This window comes from Canis lupus, chromosome 15, assembly GCF_011100685.1.
Source record: "Canis lupus familiaris isolate Mischka breed German Shepherd chromosome 15, alternate assembly UU_Cfam_GSD_1.0, whole genome shotgun sequence".
Classification (NCBI taxonomy): Eukaryota; Metazoa; Chordata; class Mammalia; order Carnivora; family Canidae; genus Canis; species Canis lupus.
Genome location: NC_049236.1, coordinates 30,397,834 through 30,420,945, shown reverse-complemented (window position 1 = coordinate 30,420,945; position 23,112 = coordinate 30,397,834). Strand labels below are relative to the sequence as shown.

The following is a 23,112-nucleotide window of genomic DNA, read 5'->3' as shown; positions in this document are numbered from 1 at the left end:
GCTGGGCACCCAGGGAGTCAATGGCAGATGTAGAGATGGGAGCAGAGCCCCTCCAGCCCCATGAGGCCGGCCTCAGAAGGATGCATATACTGCTGAAGATTTGTCCTTGGCTAAAGCATCATGTTCTACTTCAAAGGAAAAGCCTTTAAAAAATATTTATTTTCCTAAAAGTTTCATGGTAGATGAAAACGAAATGGCTTTTAGGGAGGTGGTGGGGAATGAAGCAAAACAAACATCCTTTTCAGTGAGCCAGAAACATACATCACAGTGTCTTTGACAAGTGTATAGGTCTGAAAATAAAAGCTTTTGAAAAACCCGGATATTTGGATTTCTAGACACTCCCCCAAATGGAAACCAGTTTGAGATGTTGGAAGAAAAATAAATTTGAGTTTGTTGCCCCAAATTAGGAAAGCTCCAAGGATGGTGGAGACCCCCATATGGTGCTTAAAATGTGCCAACTGCTCTCGTGGGCACCATATACGTGCTCATTTAATCCTTTTGGTAACCCTACCAGTCCTGGTATATCACTGTATTACTGCTGAGCTGAGAAAGAGAGAGAAATGGAATGATATGCCCAAGGTCACATAGTCGGAAGCTCACAGAATCCTGCAAAAGATAGTAGTGGTTAAATATCATAATTCCATTTGCACTCTTCTTTCTTGGCAATCACGGGTCCAGGAGCATTTTGGGGGATAGCAACTCCCAATTTGTGTTTCCATGTAACTAAGGGGCTGTGTATTTCTATCCAGTAGTTAGCCCAAAATATGGGCATACTTCATGGCTAAAACCATCAATACTGTGGTGAGCAGTGAAATGTGTAAAACCTAAAAAAAAAAAAAAAAAAAAGAAAGAAATGTCTAAAACTTCTCAGGCTTCAGTGTCATAAATGCAGGCATGTAAGTGGCAGATAGAATCAGCACTGCTATTATTTTGCACCATAGTTTCTTCCCACACCATTACTGGGTTAGAGTCGGGGGTTAAGAGGAGGGGCTAGAGTCAGAAGGCTGGAGTTAACTCCTAGCCAACTCTACTTGTTAATGCAATTTGGAAAGTTATTCATCCTACACAGGATTTCTACTTCCTTTACTTCACCCCTACCTTCCAGGCTTGTTGGGGAACTTAAGTATGATGCATGCTAAATGCTTTGCACGAGCCCTAGCACTTAGCACATGCTCAACACCTGCTAGTTTTTACAGTGGATTTTGTTCCTCTGAAGATGAAACCAGAGTCAATCAGAGGGAAAGGATCTTTAAACTTTTCTATATCTCTGGTTCTTCCCTGTCCCTCTTTTAAAAAGTTGCAGCCAGCACGTAGACACTGTTAGGATGGGAAAGGCCAATGTAACTTTTCTCTCTTGCTTTGCTCATTTGAAAAAATGAACAGTTTCTTACTGGATTAATGAGATGCTGACCTTGGGGAGGAGGAGAGATGAATAGAAGGGACAGGAAGCAGTGTGGTGATTCATGCAATTGAGATAAGACATTTGTGGGGGAGCTAACTAGGAAGAGTAAAGAAGTCATGACAGTAAGGACTTGCTTTTGAAGCTTAGAGGTGGTGTTCACATGGAATGATTCACATTGGATGGAATGGTTCACATTGGATGATTTCATGGGTGATAATATCTACATTATCATGATGTATTTTTGGGAACTACACTTCCTGAACAGGGTTTAATAGGCACTCATTTTACACTGAATTCATTATGTCACACTTATTTTAAGATGTTCATGAATTCTTGACAGGTAATTAATTTTGTGGGATACTCTTAATTGGCATATTTCCTTCGTCTTTCCTACCAGTACTGGCAATATCAGGAAAATAGAAAAAATATATTAAGACATTTTCTAGAAAATGCTATGTAAAAACAAAACACTTACTTATACAGCAGTAATATCCCATTAGAAAATAAAATAGAGGGAAACAAGATCTCATTTAAAAATTCAAATAATATAAAAAGACTCCATAAGACTTTTGTGGAGAAAACTGCAAACCTTTACGAAGAATATAAAAAAAAGATCCAAATTAATGGAAGGATTGATTGACCATTGAAGGATTAAGAAATAGTATTTTAAAATGTCAATTCTCCTCCAAATAATTTACAAACTCAATGCAATCCTGATCAAAATATAAAAAGGATATTAAATGGAATTTAACAGGATGATTCTAAAAGTTTTATGAGGGTAAATGTGCAAGAATAGCTAAGGCAATTTTGAAAAGGAATTACAGAGTGATGTCTTGCCAACAGCACTTGCTAGAAAATAAAGTTCTATTAATTGAAACAATGTGTTGTTGCTACAGGAATAGATAAGCAGATCGCAATGACACAGAATAGAAATTAGAAATATATATCATCTTACAAACAATTTTGGTTTATTATGGTTCTGGTGTGTAGACCAAAGTGGAAAGAATCGGTTATTCAATAAATTTGCTCTCCATTTGGAAAAAAAAAATTAGATTTCTATCTCATACCATAAACTCAAGTGGATTAGAAACATGAACACTCAACCTATGTAACACAAAAACGTCTTTAGCATGGGAAGGACACTCATAAGCGAGAGATAAAAGCAAAAAACCAAAAGAGGAAATAATGTTAAATTTCATTAATCACAATTTATAAACCCCTATACAACAAAGCTCAATAAAAAGGTTAGAAAACAACTAGTAGATTGGAAGAAAACATTTGCAACACACGTTGTAGCAGTCTGGGGACACATAGTAGAAATATAAACTAGTAAGAAAAATAAATGAAAAAAAAGAAAAGAAAAAAGAAAAAGAAATGATAGAAAAAAGGGAGGGGGGAAAAGTTATGACCTTGCTAGTGATCCAGGGAATAAAAATTAAGATAATAGACCATGTTGGACATCAACTTGAATAACATCAACTTGAATATCAATGAAATAATTTTAAAAATTGATGAAATTAAATACTGGTAAGGAAGTATTACAAAATATTCTCATTAACTATTGATTAGAGTGATAATTATTAGTACAGTTGATAAGGAAGGTAATTTGTATCTGTTAAAGCTCAGCATGCGCAGTCCCCGTGACACCCAAATTTTACCTCTCATTGTCTTATCATGGAGAAGCATTTGCACATGCACAGAAGGAACATATAAGAATGATCACTGTTGTACTCTTTATTACAGTGAAAATTTTTGAAACAACCTAAATTTCCACTGAAGTAGAAATGTTGAAACAAACTATGGTATTTTTATACTATGGAATTCTAAAGAATTAAAAGGGATGAGTTAGTGATATTTGCAACAACATGTTCAGATCTCTAAGCCCTTTTGTTGAGTGAATGACTCAAGTTGCTGAATGATGTGTAGAGAGATTTCCTTTATTAAAAGCCATTACTGAAATGCCATTGTAAATGCCATTTATTAAAAACAAAAGAAAACACTTGGCATTGTCAGTCCTTTTAATTTTAGCATTCTTAGTGGTAATGTTGCCTCATTGTGGTTTAATTTGCATTAAACTGAGGATGATGAACACCTATTTATTGGCCATTGGGATATCTTCTTTTATGAAGAGTCACTCAGGTCATTTGCCCATTCTTAGTCGGGTTGTCTTTTTTTTTTTTTTTTTTTTTTTTGGTAGAAATCTTTGATCATAGAATTGATTCGAAGTTCTCTCTCCAGAAACTCTTTTGTCAATTACTTGTAATTATAGAATCTTCCCTCAATCTATGACGACTATTCACTCTAAATATTAACAAGAATGCAAATTAACTGGAACTCTAATGTGTTGCTAGTAGGGTTGTAAAATGGTACAGAACTTTGAAAACTGTTTTGGCAATGTTCATAAAGCAAAACATGTAGGTCTTATGATCCAGCAGTTCTACTCATGGATGTATGAGTGGAACACAAATGAGATCTAATACCCACTGAAAGACACATACAAGAACATTTATGATGCTTCAAATGCTCCAAATTGGAATCAACTTGAATGTCCATTAACAGTAGTAGAATGGATAATAGAATGTGGTGTATTTGTACAATGAAATATTAAATAGCAATGACAAAGAACAAACCAGTACCATATACAAGGTATGGATGGTCTCATGGCTATATTAAACCAAAGAAAATAAACACAAAAATGATGATTCCATTTATATGAATTTCAAAACCAGGTCACACTAATTTATGATAATAAAAGTTTGGTTAGTGATTTCTTTTAAGGTATTATTGGTAGTGAGGGGATAAGGGGACATTTTGGAGATCTAGAAATATCTTCATATGGGCATATGCATACATATATATGTAAAAATCTGTTAAGGTGTGTGCTAAAGATTTATGTGATGTGTTTTATGTAATTAAATGTCATAAACAAGTATTTAACCTTTTAGAAAGCCCCGTGAAATACTATTATTATCCATGTTATACAGGTGGGGAAACCGAGACAGAGGTTGGGTAACGTCCCAACGTCACTCAGCTGTTATTGGAGGTAGGATTCAAACCCAGACAGTCTAACTAGAAAGCAGTGTGGTGTGTTCATTATCGACTGCCACAACAGTCCTGCATTAACAACCACACAGCCCCAGTGGCTTACAACAAGAAGCCTTTGTTTAACTCACAAGTTTACAGGGCTCAGCTGATCTAGGCTGGACTCCCTCATGCTGGGGAATTGGTTGGCTTTAGCTGATTTGCAACGGCCTCAGTGGGGCCCACTGAGATGGTACTGCTCCTACTTAGCACACACGGTCTCAGGCCATGATAAAAGAGTTAGAGCAGTGAAACCCAATTGGGAAAGTGCTTTTCAAGTCTGTTTGTGGCATTTCCTTGGCCAAATACAAAACACATGTGTCTGAGAGCAGAGTGAGAATAGGCAGGAACTGTAGAGGTACATGGCAGGGACATAGACCTAGGGATGGGTAAGGAATTGATTAATAATTAATCAAAAATTATTACCATAATTAATTTACCACAGGCATGAATTAATCACAATTTGGAGTTTGGGAGACTTTGGTCCAGTGTTCAGCCAACACTTACTATTATGTGATTTTTATAACAATTACTATCTTTTTGATTCATGATTTCTTCCTCTGTAAAGTAAATGTCAAAACTGTAACAACAATAATACTTACAACATGAGATAGTTGTTGAGGATCAATTGATTATATAAAGTAGCTCCTTGTGCCTGACCCAGAATAGATGCTCAGTAAATGCTAGTTATTTTTGGAAAGATTGTGTCTCAAGTGAATGCAGCTGGAACATGCCCAAGTGTCTGGAATAGGACCATAGCATGGTGGGATCTTTGGTGTGTCTCTTTTGCTCTCTGTGAGAGTTTACAGGCAGACCTACTCCTAGACTCTGATGTTATACACCTAATAATGCAGTCCAGGTAATTAAAAGCAGTCTCTTTTCAATTCCTCTGGATGCACATATGATAGGGGGCCCCTAGGCAGTACCCTTCCTCCCCAACTCTGGCCTCTCTTTTTTTTTAATTAAATTTAATTTAATTTATTTTCCTCTGGCCTCTCTTTATGAGTGTTGGCTCTCCTAGTCTTCTAGAAACCTACAGAGGATTTTTCTCTCTTTGGGTTTAAGTCAACTCAGCCTCTCATCTGTGGGTCAGAGAATGAGGTTATTAATAATTGAGGAAATCTCTGGTACCTAGCTCCTTACCACTTTGACCCTGAAGCAAAAGAAATGACTGAAAGATTTTTTGAACCAAAAGATATGTCCCATATCTTTTGCGACCAGTCTATTTTATTGTCCATTTTCTAATGGTCTGAAAATCCATAATCACAAACAGCAGTGATGAGGGGATTCTTTAAGCCCAAGAGTTGGATCTGGCCTTAGGCAAAACCAACTTATGGTAACAGAAATGGGAATTGTGGCTGGAGGATGTTGATTTGGAAAGGACATGAGGGAGATTTCCAGGATGTGGAAGGTTTTAACATATTAATTGTTAGAGTGGTCATGCATGTAAAAATTCACTGAGTTGAATTCTTAAAGTTGTGTATACTTTTTGTATACCGCATGTATAATTTTGTATACTGCATGGAAAATATACTTCAATTATAAAACAAAGCAAGCCAAGCAAAAACCCAAACTCCAAAAGTAACAATAAAATAACATAAAGCAATGAAATAATAAAATAATAACATGTAATGAAAATTATAGAAAGGCCTGGAATAATAAAAATCAAACTCCTGACTAGTTATCTATGGAGGGGATAACTTTTTTTTTTTTTAAAGAAACAATAATATTTCTTTGCAATATAAACAAAGTCCCGTTGCTGGTTCGGGATATATATGTATGTATGTGTGTGTGTATACACGTATGTTGGGTCACAAATTTTCCTTCATAAGATCATAAAGCAAAACCGGCCACCCTCCTGGCATACTCTCATTTACACAAATCTGATGCATCTTTCCAGGTTGTTCTTTCTAAAAGTAAAACAGAGAAAGAACCATGTACAGCATGGAAGCTTTTTGTCAATTTCTCGACTGTGGCAAGATTTTAATCCCTGAAAACCGCCCGGGGAGGTAAGACGCAGTGGGGCAGAGCTTCCGTGGCCTCAGGGACCCCGGCCTGACCACTCCCCACTCCCTGGGCCCCTGGGCCGTCCTGGCACCTGGCGGGACGCAGGCTGGAGAAGGAACGAAACTGGAGGAAGCTAACGGAATCCGTGGCTTCGTTCTGTGGATCCTGGGAGGGGGTGGACAGAGCCCCAGACCCCTTTCGCTCGTCCATCCTTGCCCCTTCCGCCCCTGCCCTGGGATTGAAACGGGTGCGAGTTTCCTGGTAGTAGAAGGCGTGGGCAAGATGAGCGCAGGGCAAGCGTCCACGGGACAAGCCAGTGGGGCATGGGGGTAATTCTTTTGCAAACTATCAGGTGTCCCCCTGGAGTAAGAAGGAGAATAAAAATGATGCATTTTCCAAATAATGTGACTCCTTTGTGTCTCTTCCCTCTCAGGGTGAAATTGCTAATCAAAGATAAAAGCTATACAAACCTCTGGGCACTCAGCGGAATTGAAGTCCTCAAAAGCACTATTCAAGTCAAATTTACTTCTGTCTAAATTATATTTTGGCTGCTTCCAATGATCACTCTCGACGTCGGCTCTAAGTGGTAGCCCTTTCTGTTTTCTGCACCACACCTTTTTTCACTGGACCAGCTGGAGCTAACTAATCTTTTGAGCTAACCATTTTTAAAGGTTTATGGTGGGACCACTGGTCATTCTTATATATTATCTTCAAACTTGAGCACTAGTATGGTCTCTGGCAGCCCTTTTTCTTGTGTTCCACAGGAATGGGCTAGAGAATTCTGTTTTTCTTATTTATTGTGTGCATCTAAAGGTGATGTAAGACTACAGGGTGTAAAGAATACTAAAGAATTTGCACCAGGATACAGAAATGACTGTTTTGTTTTTGCCTTTCCTGGTTTCAGCTAAACAGCCAAGATCAGGATGTTTATGTCTAGTTGTTGGAAAGACATATGCATGTTGAAAGCAATGTGTGTGTGTGTGTGTGTGTGTTGAAAGCAATGTGTGTGTGCATGTGTGTGTGTGTGTGTGTGTGTGTGTGTTGGAAAGGGTTTTTTTTTAAAGGAAATAGAAAAAGTCCTTCAGAATAGTGACATTCTAGTCCAAATAATTTCTTTGCAAATAAAGGTCCTTAAAATTATAAGAGGTTCTACCCAAGGACACATGTACTGGGGGTGGGGTGGGGCTGGTCCCAGAAAAATACAGTGGTCCTCATGAGGCCCATTTTGACTGTGAGGCTACCGTGGTGCATAGCCAGCCAGAATGATCAGCATAGCATAGTGGGGGCTGGTCAGCAAGATTAGATATGACAATGAGAATGGCCTAGGCTGATGTCAAGGATTCCTTGGGTGGGGAAGGATCCCTCAGTTGAGATCCTCAGTTTATGTGGTTCGAGTACAATATCATGCACAACTCAGGTTGTACACTAATTTTTTTTTTTTTTTTTTTAGTTTCCTGCAACTGAACTTATTTCTAATAAAATCTCCCAAGTGGTGGCAATTTAAGCTTATGTAATTCAAGCAATTTAAGCTTAGTAATTCAAGGTAGACTCAGTACATGTGTGTTTTTCCCTTCCTGTTTTCTTCTTGACCTTGCATTTACATTTTGGAGTCAAGCATAATATCAATGCAGGTCTCATGCCTCCTTTACTCTAGCCACGGGGTTTATTCTAGCCCATTGTCACCAGCTCCGTGTGGTTCTCGGCTGTACACCCTGACATCGGGGCTTGAGGGCCTCCAAGAAGCTGCTCTAGACTCTTCTGCTTCTACATCTCCGTGAGCACTGATTGCCTGCAGTTCTTATGTTATGCTGGGGCAGGTCCTTTTTGGTCCCCAGCCTCACCTGGGAAACAAGGAACTTTCTCTTCTGCTCTCAGAATCCCAAACAGACCTCAGGTTTTTCTATTGTCCTTTCCCTGACTTGGGTTGTGGGAAGGGGTCAAATGCATAGCCTCTTCTTAGAGGCACTGAACAGCGTGGAAATATCTCATTTTTTCTTTCCTTCTTCTTTTTTACCTTCCTCACTCTGTAGGCTTCTCTCTCTCATTCAAGTGGGGTAGATGTTAGGATGGATGACTTGTTCTTATAAAGAGGATCATTCACATACATCTTTTCATTAAGAGCTAAAAGTATCATGCCTAGAGTCCTTCAGCGGCTTGATTTTTCCTCCTCTGATACTGTTGTCCCTGTTGTGTCAAACATGTTTGTTTTTTTTTTTTTTTAAATTCAAAAGTCAAGAATCATTGCCCACACAAAAGCTTTGGATCCCCCAATTGCTGCCTGACACACAGTAATAGAAGTTGCTGGGAATGAACAACACATCCACGAATATATGAAATGCGATTGTGCTACATTGGCTTATGTACAGACATGCACATCCAAGTATTAGTAGATGATCCCAAGTCGATGTTCAGTGAATTGCCCTTTGAATTCCCCAGACTTTCAAGGTGAAGAGCCAACTCATCTATTACAAGCTAGACATAGATAAATCTGTGCAATTAATTGCCTGGTCGCCATCTTGGAGCTTGGCTTGCAGTATTGACAAAATTGTCAGAATCTCAATTTGAAACAGATCTTAGAGGCCAGTCTGGCTGAGGCTCCTGCAGAGTCCCTACCACAGCATTCCCCACTGGCCCCAGAGGACAATTGGCCATCCCTGAGGAACTAGTGTCAGGTACTTAGGAGAAGATTGGCTAGGCACATATAGGTAAAGAAGCTCTTCCTAGAGTGATTCACTTAAAATAGTTTTGTTATGTTTTCTGATTATAAAATAATATTTTCCCATTGCAAAAAATAATGTTTAAAAAGTATGAGATACTATCATACAATCCATGTATAATAACCCTGTTAATATTTTGTTGTGGATTTTTTGCCATGAATAACCAGGATGTTTGCATGTTTATATATTGTATACACATATATATAATTCACATTTCCATTAAACAATATCCAATCATGTTCTGTGTATTGTCTGCAATCTCCATTTCCACTTAAACTATAAATCGTGAACATCTTTACATATCAGTACATATGGATCTATATCGTATTTTTTAATGGGAATAACAAATAATTTAACCAATCTCTTATTGGTGGATGTTAGGTGCTCAATTTTCACACTGAAAACAGTACTGTTACAGAAGTCCTCAAACGTTTTAAAAGTGGAACCTCTAGGGCAGCCTGGGTGGCTCAGCTGTTTAGTGCTGCCTTCAGTTCAGGGCCTGATCCTGGAGACCCAGGATCGAGTCCCACGTCAGGCTCCCTGCATGGAGCCTGCTTCTCCCTCTGCCTGTGTCTCTGCCTCTCTCTCTCTCTGTGTCTCTCATGAATAAATAAATAAAATCTTAAAAAAATAAAAAAATAAAAATGGAACCTCTGGATCAAAGGAAAAGACATTTAATAATATCTCCAAATAGTTTGTATTAATTTTGACTTCAGTCAACAATGAGTCCCGATGCCATGGTCCACACTGTGAACTCTGAAGGTCAAGTCAATCTGTCTAAATGTCCATAACCATTACCTGGTATGGTCATTTTCCCCATCAGCCAGGCATTACAAGTTTACTAATAAGGACCTTCTCAGGGATTAGCGTTTCCTCCAGGAAAACATGATTGAAATGCATCAAAGATCAATCAGGCTAAGTGGTTTCAAAATACTCACATATCAAACATGCATGTGTATAGGGTGTGTGTGTGTATGTGTGTGTATTCAGGCATATACCTAAAAGGAACCCTACAGGGAGTGATTACAAGTATGAGTACAGTACATATATATTTTCAAGTTTTTTCTTCTAAGACAATCCTAATAATTATTTTCTAATAAAATGATTTAAATCTTCATGTATTTATATAAGATGTATTATAAAATTGACATATATATATATATATATTTAAGACTTTATTTACTTATTTGACAGAGAGAGAGAGCACAAGCAGGGGAATGGAAGGCAGAGGGACAGGGAGAAGCAGACCCTCCACTGAGCAGGGACCCTGATTTAGGGCTTGATCCCAGGACTCTGGGATCATGACCTGAGCTGAAGGCAGACACTTAACCAACTGAGCCACCCAGGTGCCCCTAGAATTGACTTATATAATTGCATTTACCGATTTACAAAATCTTTGGTTAGCTTATTTGTTTTGTCTTTTCAATTGAGGAAATATCATCACTGTGGTACACATAGCTACTGTCCTAAAAGAGTAAATAATGTCCTATCTCGGGAAGGTTGGGCACTCCCCTTCATGAAACAGAATCTCTTGTTCTGGCTCATCTGGCAGTTTTTCAGGGGAGGCAAGCTCCTGCAGCTGTTGCTTCCTCTCCCACTCTCTGTGTACAAGAGCGTAGACCACCCTGTGAGCCCCTGTCCAAGGCTCCATTTTGCTCTGAGAGAGCCTTGTCCCATTTGGTCTCAAGCCAATCTCTTCATTTCTCCCTTGTCAGGATAAAGTGTGGGAGTAAAGAATTGGAAAATACATCCTTGTCCTGGAGGTTGAGTGGAGACTTAGGGATGTTTTTGTTTAAATCTCACTAATCTATTCCAAACAGGTGGCCTTAGGCTTTCTCTCCCACATCCCTCCCTACCCTGTCCCGCTGCAGTGTGTGTTGATTGTCACAGATTGCCTGGCTTCTTTCTCCTCTTTCCTCCACTTAAAAAGGTATTCATGTCCAAAAAAAGGAAAAGACCTAAGAAGGTCCTATTATGGGTGCTGAAGGTGGTAAGTCTTGAGATGTCTCTTTCTTTGAGACAGACGTGGAAACAGTGCAAGTATAACATGGGGAAGCTGTGCAGTAGTGAGAAAAACGAAGTATGGGGAGAAGGAGGAGAGGGACAGAGGTCGGGAGCTCGGCGGAAGTGCTGACACACAGGTAGTCACACCCGGGAGAGGAAAGGGAAAGATGGCCATACCTATGTATTGACTTTCAGGACAATGCATGCCTCCTTGGCAGGGGTGCAATGAAGGAGTGCAATGAAGAAACAAAAGTCAAAGTCGTTCTCCAGAGACAAACTGAGAAGTTCTCTTTGGCCATAATCATTTCCAGAAGTTTTAAGTGTCTTTTTTTTTCCCCAACCTACCTACAACAAACTAACCCATAAATGCATAATTTCACTGTGTGCCTCCATTTCTAATTATGTGTGGAGTACTGAGGGGAATGCACGGGAACCCCCAATCTGGCTTTATTGCTCAATCAAAAATGCACATTTTCTTTTCTTTTCTTGTTCATGTCACTCATGAACTGACAATGGGCATTTTTATTTTTATTTTTTAAACGATTTTATTTTATTTGTTTATTTTAGAGAGAGAGGCTGAGCACAGAGCCCGAAGTGGGGGGGAGGCTCGATTTCAACGACCTTGAGATCACAACCTGACCCAAAATCAAAAGTCCGACTCTCAACCAACTGAGCCACCCAGGTGCCCCTACAATGGGCATTTTCTGATGTTCTTGCTGTAGGTGACCTTGTGGAGGAAGGGAGGGAGAACGCTTATGATTTAGAGCTGAGTTTTGAAACTGTGGGAGCCAGGATGTGACCTTCCCCCAAAGCTGGGCCCTTCAGACCTGGAGCCAGTGCTGGGCAGAGAAGTACCTCCCAGGAGGGTCCCAGAGGAAGGGAGAAGAGTTTTCTGCTTTCCTTGCTGGCAGCAGCTTTATCTGTCTCACTCCTCGTCCCTCATACTGCCACCTCCTCTGCTTGGTTACACAGAATTGATGAAAGGCCCCAGAAGGAAGGGTCAAAGTGAGAGCTATGAGCAATTGTACATACCTCACAGTGTGTAATCCTCTAAACAGCATGCCTGCGGTAGATATTACAGCTTTCCCTCATTTTCTTGAAAAGGAACCTAAGCTCAGAAAGTTAAGTGACATGCCTGGGGTCACCTATATTGCAGGGAAGAGAGGCAGCACTAAAACCCAGGTATCCAACATCAAGTCCAAAGGTCCCCAGTGTATCATCTGGTGACACATCAGTTCTTACATAGGATTTTACCCAGTTTTGGCAATCTGGACCATATTGGTTTTTGTGCTGTTATATTTCAAACAGTTTCAAGGGAATTTTCAAAAAACAAGGAGAACTTGAAAGGGTAAAAGAACTAAGTTTATGAATTCCCATCCATTCACTATTCTTATCACCAAACTGAGCAAACAAAGACAGAGGGCTTGTCATTCATGTAGGTTAAATCACAAATTAGGGTCCAAACTTCAAAAGAAAAAAAAAATAGGGATCCCTGGGTGGCGCAGCGGTTTAGCGCCTGCCTTTGGCCCAGGGCGCGATACTGGAGACCCAGGATCAAATCCCACGTCAGGCTCCCGGTGCATGGAGCCTGCTTCTCCCTCTGCCTGTGTCTCTGCCTCTCTCTCTCTCTCACTGTGTGCCTATCATAAATAAATAAAAATTAAAAAAAAAATAATTGAAAAGAGAAGAAACCAGCCAAAGAAAGGGGGTGGAATGGGGTTGGAGAATTAGAAATTTGAGAATTTGGTTCTGGCATCAGATGACAGGAGTCTGAAGTTCTGCTTTCTGGGGTTTCAGTTACCTGTGGTCAACCATTCCGGAAGCAGATGATCCCCCTGACATATAGTCAGAAGGTCAATAGTAACCTGACACTTCACAATGCCTATTATTCACCTCACTTTGTCTCATCATGCAAATATTTGATCGCTCCACATCATCCCAAGAAGGATGAATAGGGTACAGAAAGATACTTTGGGAGAAATAGGCCACATTCATGTAACTTTTATTACAGTACATTCTAATTGTTCTATTTTATTACGAGTTATTCTCGTTAATCTCTTATGGTGCCTAATTTATAAATTAAATTTTATCATAAGGGTATAAGTATAGAAAAAGCATAATAGATATAAGGCTCAGGACTATACATGGTTTCAGGCATGACCTCCACTTGGGGTCTTGGAACGGATCCCTAGCAGAGAAGTGGGGGAAGCTATCCCACCTGAGTTTCAAACTCAGCCTCATTGCTTTCTAGCCATGTGGCCTTAGGCAAGTTGATTCACCTCTATTAGCCTCAGTGGTCTCATCCATAAAATTATGATAATAATAGTATCTACTTTGTGTGTATTGGATGAAATAATCCTGCTAGACATAGAGTTGACTCTGTGTCCACGACAGCTATCATCATTTTAATATGACGGGGCAGGCAGGTTCTGATTGGAAGAGTCGGTCCTTGCCCTCTTCCCCATCTTGGTACACTGGAGTCTTACAGGCAAGTTCTAAGGGCTTAATGGCGGAGGAAATCACAGTAGAAGGAAATTCTTTGCCTTTAATGGAAGAAGAAGAAGAAGAAGAAGAAGAAGAAGAAGAAGAAGAAGAAGAAGAAGAAGGAGGAGGAGGAGGAGGAGGAGGAGGAGGAGGAGGAGGAGGAGGAGGAGGAGGAGGAGGAGGAGGAGGAGGAGAAGGAGAAGGAGAAGGAGAAGGAGAAGGAGAAGGAGAAGGAGAAGGAGAAGGAGAAGGAGAAGGAGAAGGAGAAGGAGAAGGAGAAGGAGAAGGAAGAGGATCAGATGGACATATGGCTCTGACTTGCACTGCTGCCAAACAGGTGATGCCCCGGGGTGGATGAAAGATGTCAGAAGGAAAGTCCTTTCATCATTCCCATCGCCCTCCTGGCAGCTCCACTGGGAGAAAGGAGGCTTCTGGCTGCCACTGTGATCACCCAACCCTCTGGCACCGGGCAGTTGCAGCCTGTGGATCCCGAGCATCCTCCATTAGCCTGCAGTTCACTGAGTGAAATCCCCGACTGCCTGCAGCTCCCCCCCAACCTGAGGTCTATTTTGCCCTCTGCCCAGCATGGCTTAAGCCACAAGGTCTAGGAGGGAGCGGCTGTTCAAGTGGGTGGGGAAGGCAGAGACCCTAGAACAGCCTTGCAGTGCCAGGATGAGGTGGGGCTGGGGGCGGTCTAGGCCCCTACCTAACATAACAGATAACCTGTGGGTGATCTGTACCTTCCATAGCCTGCTGGCCTGTCCTGCTGGGCATCCGTTTGCATACATTTGCCCAGCGGCAAGAGTAGGGGGGACTAAAAGGCAAACAGTAAATGATTTCTTCTTGCTCTTTAGCTGAACACAGCATACCCCAGGAAGCCAGTGAATTATTCATTAAGCCTAATGGGGTAGTCACAAGGGAGCATTGCTGAGATGCAATTAAGTGGTGCTTTAATTTTAGAAATATTTATTGGGGTGTAGTGTAAAATATTCATTCATATCTTTGTGAAAAACAATTTAATGGTAAATAAGGAAAAGACAAACAAGAGCTGTTTGTAGACGAGAAGCCAATTCCATGATTGGCTTTCTTCAGCCACTGGGGCTGCTGGTCCTTGTCTAACATCCTGATGTGTGGGATCTATTGTGAGCAGAGCAACAATAAGGAGCGTTTGTCAAGGATTTGTTCAGGCCCAGAACTGCATTAAGCACCTTTTGCATGTTATATCATCAAATACTCACCCTGATGTCACAATGCAATCGGAATCGCTTCCACAGGGCCTCATTAGAGTGATGAGATTTTGCTGATGGCACCTAGTGAGGAGAAACAGCAACTCTTTCAGCCACCTGGTAAAGACATTTGCCGGCTAGGAGGTAGGAAGTAAATCCCAGAGAATTTACTCCCCAACTCTGAAACTTCTAGGAGTGCAATGGTCTGAGACACATCAAGTTGCCCCTTCTAGGGTTAAGTTCTCCATTCATTGTGATAAGTCACAAAAAAGTGACTTAATGGCAACAATAGAGACCTCATTTGAGTGTGGTCTATCACCTGAGAAGCTGCTAGTTTTCAGTGGGTCCAGATTAAGACAGGGTTCTGCAACAGGCCTGGACCCCGCACAGGATGCCCTGCACTGTCTCCCTGGCTAGACCATGAGTTCCATGTTGTCTCCTATCATGGGGAGAGATTCTGTTTTCCTTGTCCACCACTCTATTCTCGGGGCCTCAGATATCACCTAGCACAAAGTAAGCACTCAAAATGTATGTGTTGAGTGAATGAACATCCTTTGAGGTAAATACTTTTAATTTTATTAATTTATTTTTAAAGATTTTATTTATTTATTTGAAACAGAGAGAGTGCATGAGCAGAGGGGAGGAGCAGAGGGAGCAAAAGAAGCAGACCCCCCCACTGAGTTGGGCTTGGTCCCAGGACCCTGAGAGCGAAGGCCAACCCTGAACCAACAGAGATCAGGACTCTGAGAGCGAAGGCCGACCCTGAACCAACAGAATCCAGCAAATACTTTTATTAGTCCCATTTTAGTAATGGGAAGATGGGGATTTTGAGAGGCGAGGTTGCTCAAGATGGCAGAGTGAATGACAGAACCAGGAACCAAACCCGGTTCTGTTGGGTTCAATAAGACTTTCATCTTCAGCCAGAGGGTAAAGAGAAGCCCACACACCTTCCTTGAGATTGTGCATATACTCAGCTCAGGTTCAGAGTTCATCTTGGTTTTTCTAGATAAAAGGCATAAATTGAGCAAAATCTGGGATTTCTCCATAACTCATAAAATTTTTCATGTTAGAAATGCAGTTTCCTTTTTTTTTTTTTTTAAGATTTTATTTATTTATTCATGAGAGAGACAGAGAGAGGCAGAGACCCAGGCAGAGGGAGAAGCAGGCTCCATGCAGGGAGCCCAATGTGGGACTCGATCCTGGGTCTCCAGGATCAGGCCCTTGGCTGAAGGCGGCGTTAAACCACTGAGCCACCAAGGCTGCCCAGATCTGGTAACTCTTATTGAGTATTCTTCATGTGCTTGTTACAGTACCAGAGGTTTTCCATATATTTTCTTATTTAATTCAAGAGAGTCCAAATAGGCCAAATAATATTTCCAAACCATGGTGCAACGAACAGTATTAAACCAGGGAGGGCTTTGTTGTGTTTGAAGAAACGAGGATATTGAGGTAACTTGTAAATATTCATCCATCTGACACAGACCCAGTTCTTATCCAGATGAATATTGAAGAACATGGTGGTTACTTGGCCAAGAAAGACAGTCTCAGCTCTTCTTGCTCTCTGATCTGTATTATTTTAATTTATTTTAGAATACAGATTTGGGGCACATGTCACAGTGTGATCATCTAGACTCGTTAGAGGATTTGATTTCCTAATCACTTTCCCTGCCGGTTACTACAATGACTGAAAAATTTCCAGTGTGTGAATCAACAAGTTGACTTTTATTTCTTTATATGAGAACAGTTCAAAACTCACTTTTCTCTTAAGAGCTTTTCATATTTCTCAACAACAATCTCTTACTGGCATCCCCTTAATACTGACATGTTTAACAACCAACAACAACAGTAATAATAAAGCAAGTCATTACATAGTGCTAGATATCGTTTTACCATAACATTACATATACTGACTCATTTAATACATCTGGCACCTTTGTGATTGTAGTTTCCATTATTATCATGCTATAAAAGAGAAAACTGACTCATGGAGAGGTTAAGTTAGCAACCTGGGCATCATCTAGGAACTGATGGGAAATGTAAATTCTTCATCCTTGCCCTCGATCTACTGAATTAGCAAGTCTGGAGGGGAGGCTTAGCTGTCTATGTCTTAAGGAGCCCTCCAAGGGATTTGAAATTAGACTAAACATGTGAGGGCAGCCCTGGTGGCCCAGCGGTTTAATGCCGCCTTCTGCTTGGGGTGTGATCCTGGGGTCCTGGGATCACGTCCCACGTCGGGCTCCCTGCATGGAGACTGCTTCTCCCTCTGCCTGTCTCTGCCTCTCTTCCTCTCTGTGTCTGTCATGAATAAATAAATAAAATCTTTAAAAAACAAAACAAAACATGTGGAATCACTGGCCCACATTATTTGCTACCAGGCCACTCATTTGACGCTTGGTCAGTTTCCTAGGGCTGCTATAACACAGCACGCAAACCAGATGCCTCAAACAATAGAAATGTATTGTCTCATGGTTTTGGAGGCTAAAAGTTCTAGATCAAGGTGTGACAAGGTGGGTTCCTTCTGAAGGCTGTGAGAGAGAGTCTGTTCTATACCTCTCTCCTAGCTCCTAGAGGCTTTTGGGCAATCTTTGGCACTCTTTGGCTTGTAGCAGCTTCACCCAAATCTCTGCCTTCATCTTTATATACTGTTCTCCTCACGTGTCTGTGTCTAAACTTCCCCTTTTTATGAACTCTAGTATGACTCATCTTAATGTAACCAATTACATTTGCAGTGATCCTATATACAAATAAGGTCACTTTCTGGGGTACTAGTGTTGAGACATCAACATCTGAATATTGAGGGGGACACAGTCAACCCATTGACCCATAACAGGCAGTGTTACCAATAACTGACTCGTCTGGTGGACATAGAAGATTGGCGCAGGCTGGCTATTCTTCTATGTCTTTTAACTCAGGCATTCAGACATCTTACCTGATGTCCTACAGCCTATGTCTGAACTCATTTTGCCTTACAGATTCTCAGTTTTTACCAGAAACACATTTCATCCTTTTAAACTAGATAATAGTCAGATTATAAAATGGTTTATAAGCAAATATACTGTCATACATTGCTGATTGTCCCGTTTAGAATCTAGATGACAATGACAATAGTAATAAGCTAACATTATTGTGAGTTTACTATGTTCTAAGAAGTGTATTAAGTACTTTATGTGCCATCTTTTCCTTACAACAATTTCATGAAGCTATTATATCAATTTACAGAAGAGGACATCGAGGCTTAAAATGCTTAAATATCATGCACAAATCATACAGCGATTAAACGGTATTCCTCAGATTCAAACTATGTTGATCTATCAACTGCTCATCCATTAGCTGTGCAACACAGCCACTGTGAATAGAATAAGGACATAAAAATGGTTCCTTACTGCAATGTTTTGTGGCTTTTATAATTCTGTGTGAGTGCGTGATGACCAGCATTTGAAGTAAGTTGACCCTGTAGTGTTAATTGGAATGTCAAGTGAACATGTTGTGCCTGGCTGCTTAAAAATACTTCCCCCCGGGGGCCAACATAACATCTCAGGGATGCAGAATTAAATTTTTAAAAAAGCACCCTACTCTCTGATTCTAGGAGTTCGACTTTTTAAGGTTCCACATATAAGGGAGATCATCCAGTGTCTGTCTTTCTGTGTCGGGCTTATATCTCTTAGCATAATGTCCTCAATAAGGATATAAGAAAAAAGAAAAGAAAAAGAAAAAGGCGCTCTAACTGGTGGAGAGAGGATAAAACATGTGAGGACCTACATCAATGGTGAAAGAAAAGTCACAGCTGTTTTGCGACAGTATGAAAAAAGTCACAATTTTCTCATTACAATAAGTGAATGCAAACAAAAAGCAGTGAGGGAGAGACTTATGTTATATGTTGAATTATGCAAGCATCTCTTTTTACCCTCAATTCTCACCACCTACATACACCTCTCTGCCTTGGCTCTGGTTGGCTATCAAGTTAACATAATCCTCTTCTCCCTTCCCCTGCAATCAGAAAGACCATTATGTTCTCCTGTGGGACAGTGACACTACTTAAAATTCCTAAGACACACGAAGGAGACTTAGTTGAGAAGGTCTTCACTTTACCAAGGATGTTTTGGTGAATTTTCCAAGAAGTGAATGAACTTGATGTTTGCATGCTAGGTTTATCTAGTTTAGGCACTAAGGAGGTCAAAGGCTTCGGTCTATTATTTGGACTGAATAGACATGATTTAAGAAGGTTCAAAATAATACCTTAGAGTGGAGCTTCTCAAACCTAATATGTGCTCCCATCATCCCCGGTTATTGCTCAAATGCAGAATCTCAGGTTTCACCCCAACATTGAGATTCTGCATGTCTAACAAACCCCAAGGGGATGCAGCTGCTGGTTCATGGTCCATACATTGAATAGCAAGGATTTAGAACAGTGGTCTTCAAACCTGTCTACACATCGAAATCACCTGGGCAACAATTTTTGTGGTATAACACCTTTACTGAGATATAATTAATCTGCATACACTTCATTCATTTAAACTGTACACAATTCGGTGGCTTTAGTACATTCACAGGGTGGTGCAACCATCACCACAAGCCATTGGAGAATATTTTAATTACCCTCCCCAAAATCTTTATATCCATCAGAAGGGCATTCCCACCCTCACATCCCCAGATTTTAGGCAACCATCAATCTACTTTCTGCCTCTACAGATTTGCCTTTTCTGGCCGCTTCATATAAATGGGATTAGGCAAAATCGGTGGTCTTTTGTGAATGGCTTCATGTACTTGGCACAAGATTCATGCATGTTGTCAGTACTTTCTTACTTTTTATCGACAAATGCTATCCCATTGTATAAATAGACCACATTTTAGTAATCATTTCATTGTTTGATGGACATTTGTGTTGTTGCCACTTTCTGGCTGTTATGAATAATGCTGCTATGAATATTCATAAACAAGTTTTTATCTGGGCATATGTTTTCAATTTTCTTGTGTGTGTACCTAGGAGCAGAATTACTGGGTCATATGGTAACTCTATGTTTAAATTTCTGAGGAAATGTCAGACTGTTTTCTAAAGCTGCTATGCAATTTGACATTCCCACCAGCAGCATATGAGGATTTCAGTTTCTCTATATCCTCACCAACACTTGTCTTTTTGATTATAGCTATCCTAATGGTTGTGATGTGGTATCTCATTGCAACTTCGATTTGCATTTCTCTGGTAACCAATAATTAGATTTTAAAAAACATTTATTCTTCGACTCCACCCTAGGTACACTAGATCAGAATCTCTGAGAATTTGGATTTGGAGAAATCTGTAATTTTTATTAAATTCTTCAGGTGATTTTGATAATTAGCCAGCTTCAGAACCAGTTCCCATTTTAGCAATTACCTCAAGGGAATTGTTTCAGACTTAAAAGAAAGTGATCTCTGTGTGTCACAAATTTCAGAATTCTCTGCATCACGTGACTTGATAAAGCAAATTAGAAAATGTATTTCTTCTAGGACACGTATTTAACAGATTGTAGATCTTCCAAGTGAAAATACCTTGATAATTTTCTGGCTAGCATAGATTTTTCTACCTATGCTTGGTAGAAATTTGATGTAGAAGGCTTCCTCAAGCATGATTACACGACTTTATGGTTTATTCACTAGAATGGCTAGTCTGAAGCAGCAGTTATCCAGAAGCAATTAATTGGGTAGTAGTGTAAAAAATAGATGATATCCGGGCAGCCTGGGTGGCTCAGCAATTTAGTGCCGCCTTCAGCCAAGGGCGTGATCCTGGGGATCCAGGATTGAATCCCATGTCGGGCTCCCTGCCTGGAGCCTGCTTCTCCCTTGCTTGTGTCTCTGCCTCTCTCTCACTCTCTCTCTCTCTCTCTGTCTCTCATGAATAAATAAATGAATAAATCTATAAAAAAATAAATGATATCCAAGACACTGGGTGATTTGATGGATATATTCAGGAATTGAGAAATGAGAATTCTTATTCTAGCTCTAATTTATCCTATTAGGCAAGTCACTTTGTCTTTTGTCAGATTTGCCTCATCTAGTGAGATAGAAATAAATCACAGAGAATAAAATACTGACTTGCATAATTGTCCTGTTTGTGTCTACTTTGGGAATCTACCACTAAAATAAATACCATTTACTTATTGAGAGTTTGCTATTTGCTGGATATTCTGTTAAATGCTCCCTACATTTTTCATTTGATCCTTATACTACTCCAAGGTAAATAGAACTACCCCTACGGTGTAGTCAAGAAAATTAACATTCTTAGCAGCTAAGAACTTTGTGGGAAGATGTATAACTATTAAGATGTAGTGCTGGAATTTGAATCTGCTTGTCTTCAGATCTGGCTTTAGATTCCTCAACTTTCCTCACAGAAAACTAAAACAAAAACAACAAACAAAACCAATAACCAACAAAACAAAAAATACTTCTGAGGAATATGTACAGAAAAATAAAATTCTTATGTAATCTCACTATCCAGAGAGAAATGAAGTTCACTTCTACTGTCTTTCTGTCTGGGCTCCTTTCTACGCTAATGCACGTCTAGCACTCAGTGGAAAAGTAAAGGGAGTTGCAATTGAATGGAACCAGTATAGATTTTTGAAGTCACATCAGGCATTGTTTGAAACCTGACTCCACTGTGTGACTTTGGGCAAATTAACCTCTTCAGGCTCACTTTCCTTATCTGCTACATGCTGGTAACAGTGCCTACCTCACAAGTTTACACAGCACTTATAAATAGTGGCTAAAACATATAAAAAACATTGAATAATAGGTACTAAATGGTAGATAATAATGTTTATTGACTGAGAAATAAAAACATTAGTCCATCAGGGTCATGTGACATCCAACTGCTTAGACCACAAATCTAGTGATGATTATTTTTTTCCTAGCAACTGTTTTTCATTGCTCTCTTCCCCTCATAACTTGTACTTGATCCATTACCAAATCTTGCCAGCTCTATCCTCAGAATATGTCCCCAAGTTGGACCACTTCTCATCTTCATGGCTACCACCCTAGGGCAAGCCTCACTTTTCCCCTGGAATCCCAACTAGTCAGCTTCTAGTCTCCGATATGCTCACCACACTGCAAACTGAGAGATCTGTTAAAAACATAAACCAGCTTAAGTTCCTTCCTTTATTCAAGTCCTCTAGGGGTTTTCTGTTGCTGTTAGCATGAAACCCAAACTCCTTATCCAGCCAACATGACCCCACCAATCTCCTGCCGCCTTCTTTTCTGCTCTCATCATTACCACTTTCTCCATCACACACCAGCCTTCTTGTTGTTCCTCCCAGAATCACTGCGAGTGTCCTCTTAGGCCTTTTTGACTAAAATTTCACTCCCACCCTGGTCTCCCTCTTAGCCATTAGCGTGTCTTATTTGTTTAGACCACATACAATATTTTTTGTTCATCCACATATTTGTTTACATATATTTGAGAAAACAATTGCTTGCATGGTGCTGATAACTGGGAAACAGGATAGTTTGATGGGTCAGTTAATTATATGCAAGAGAGACTAGAACAGTTGGAGAAGGGGAAAATCCATGCGTCTGAGGTCTCACATTCACATGGAGCCAGGTTCTTTAGGCTACTTAGGATTGCAACGGTGAGGGTAGGGAGGCAGGTCAGGAAGAGCCAGGGAGGCAGTAAACTCGTGGTTAATAAGAGTTAAGAAGAAGCTTAATATGATGGGAGAGCACAACCTGATTTGAAGAACTGAGTGTAACACCTACACAGGGAGCTGGAGACAGGTCCTTGGGAGCCTCAAATGCTGACAGAGGCAGTTCTCAGCTTCCTCATGGCAAAGGGCCTCTCCGTTCTCTGTTTCAGCTGGCTTCAGGGATGTCACATTGAGCTTCCAACATGCGATCCCGTGGGACAAGCCTTCCATTTAGAATTGCTCCAATACTCACAGTTTGCATTGGTGGTTTTTACCTTTAGTTAAATCTGCATTCTAACAGTAGGAGAGCAGTCCAGCCAGTAGAGACAGCAGCCAGGTTGAGCTCCTCTGAGACAGAAAATCACAAAAACAGCTGGGAGAGGAACCACAGTGTGCTTGTCATGTTTGCTTTGGGCCAGGCGACGCCGTTCTGCGGTTTAAACAAGGATCCTAGTCTAAGGAGACTTTTGCTTCACAAACACACTCCCATTAGTGGTGTCATGAAGGAAGCAGAGTTTTCTCTGTGCAGCCTTGGGCCT

The 23,112-nt window shown here is 40.4% G+C and overlaps 2 long non-coding RNA genes across 4 annotated transcripts in view; both read left to right on the top strand.

Moving 5' to 3' along the window:
* LOC111090027 overlaps positions 1-7,052 on the top strand; it is a 33,705-nt gene extending 26,653 nt beyond the window's left edge. For both annotated transcript variants that reach the window (XR_005370458.1, XR_005370459.1), the window contains exons 3-4: positions 6,384-6,492; positions 6,924-7,052. This is a non-coding gene — a long non-coding RNA (uncharacterized LOC111090027). The remainder of the gene's footprint in view (positions 1-6,383; positions 6,493-6,923) is intronic.
* A 7,773-nt stretch (positions 7,053-14,825) lies between these two features.
* Positions 14,826-23,112, top strand: part of LOC111090025 — a 135,151-nt gene continuing 126,864 nt past the window's right edge. For both annotated transcript variants that reach the window (XR_005370453.1, XR_005370454.1), the window contains exon 1: positions 14,826-15,065. This is a non-coding gene — a long non-coding RNA (uncharacterized LOC111090025). The remainder of the gene's footprint in view (positions 15,066-23,112) is intronic.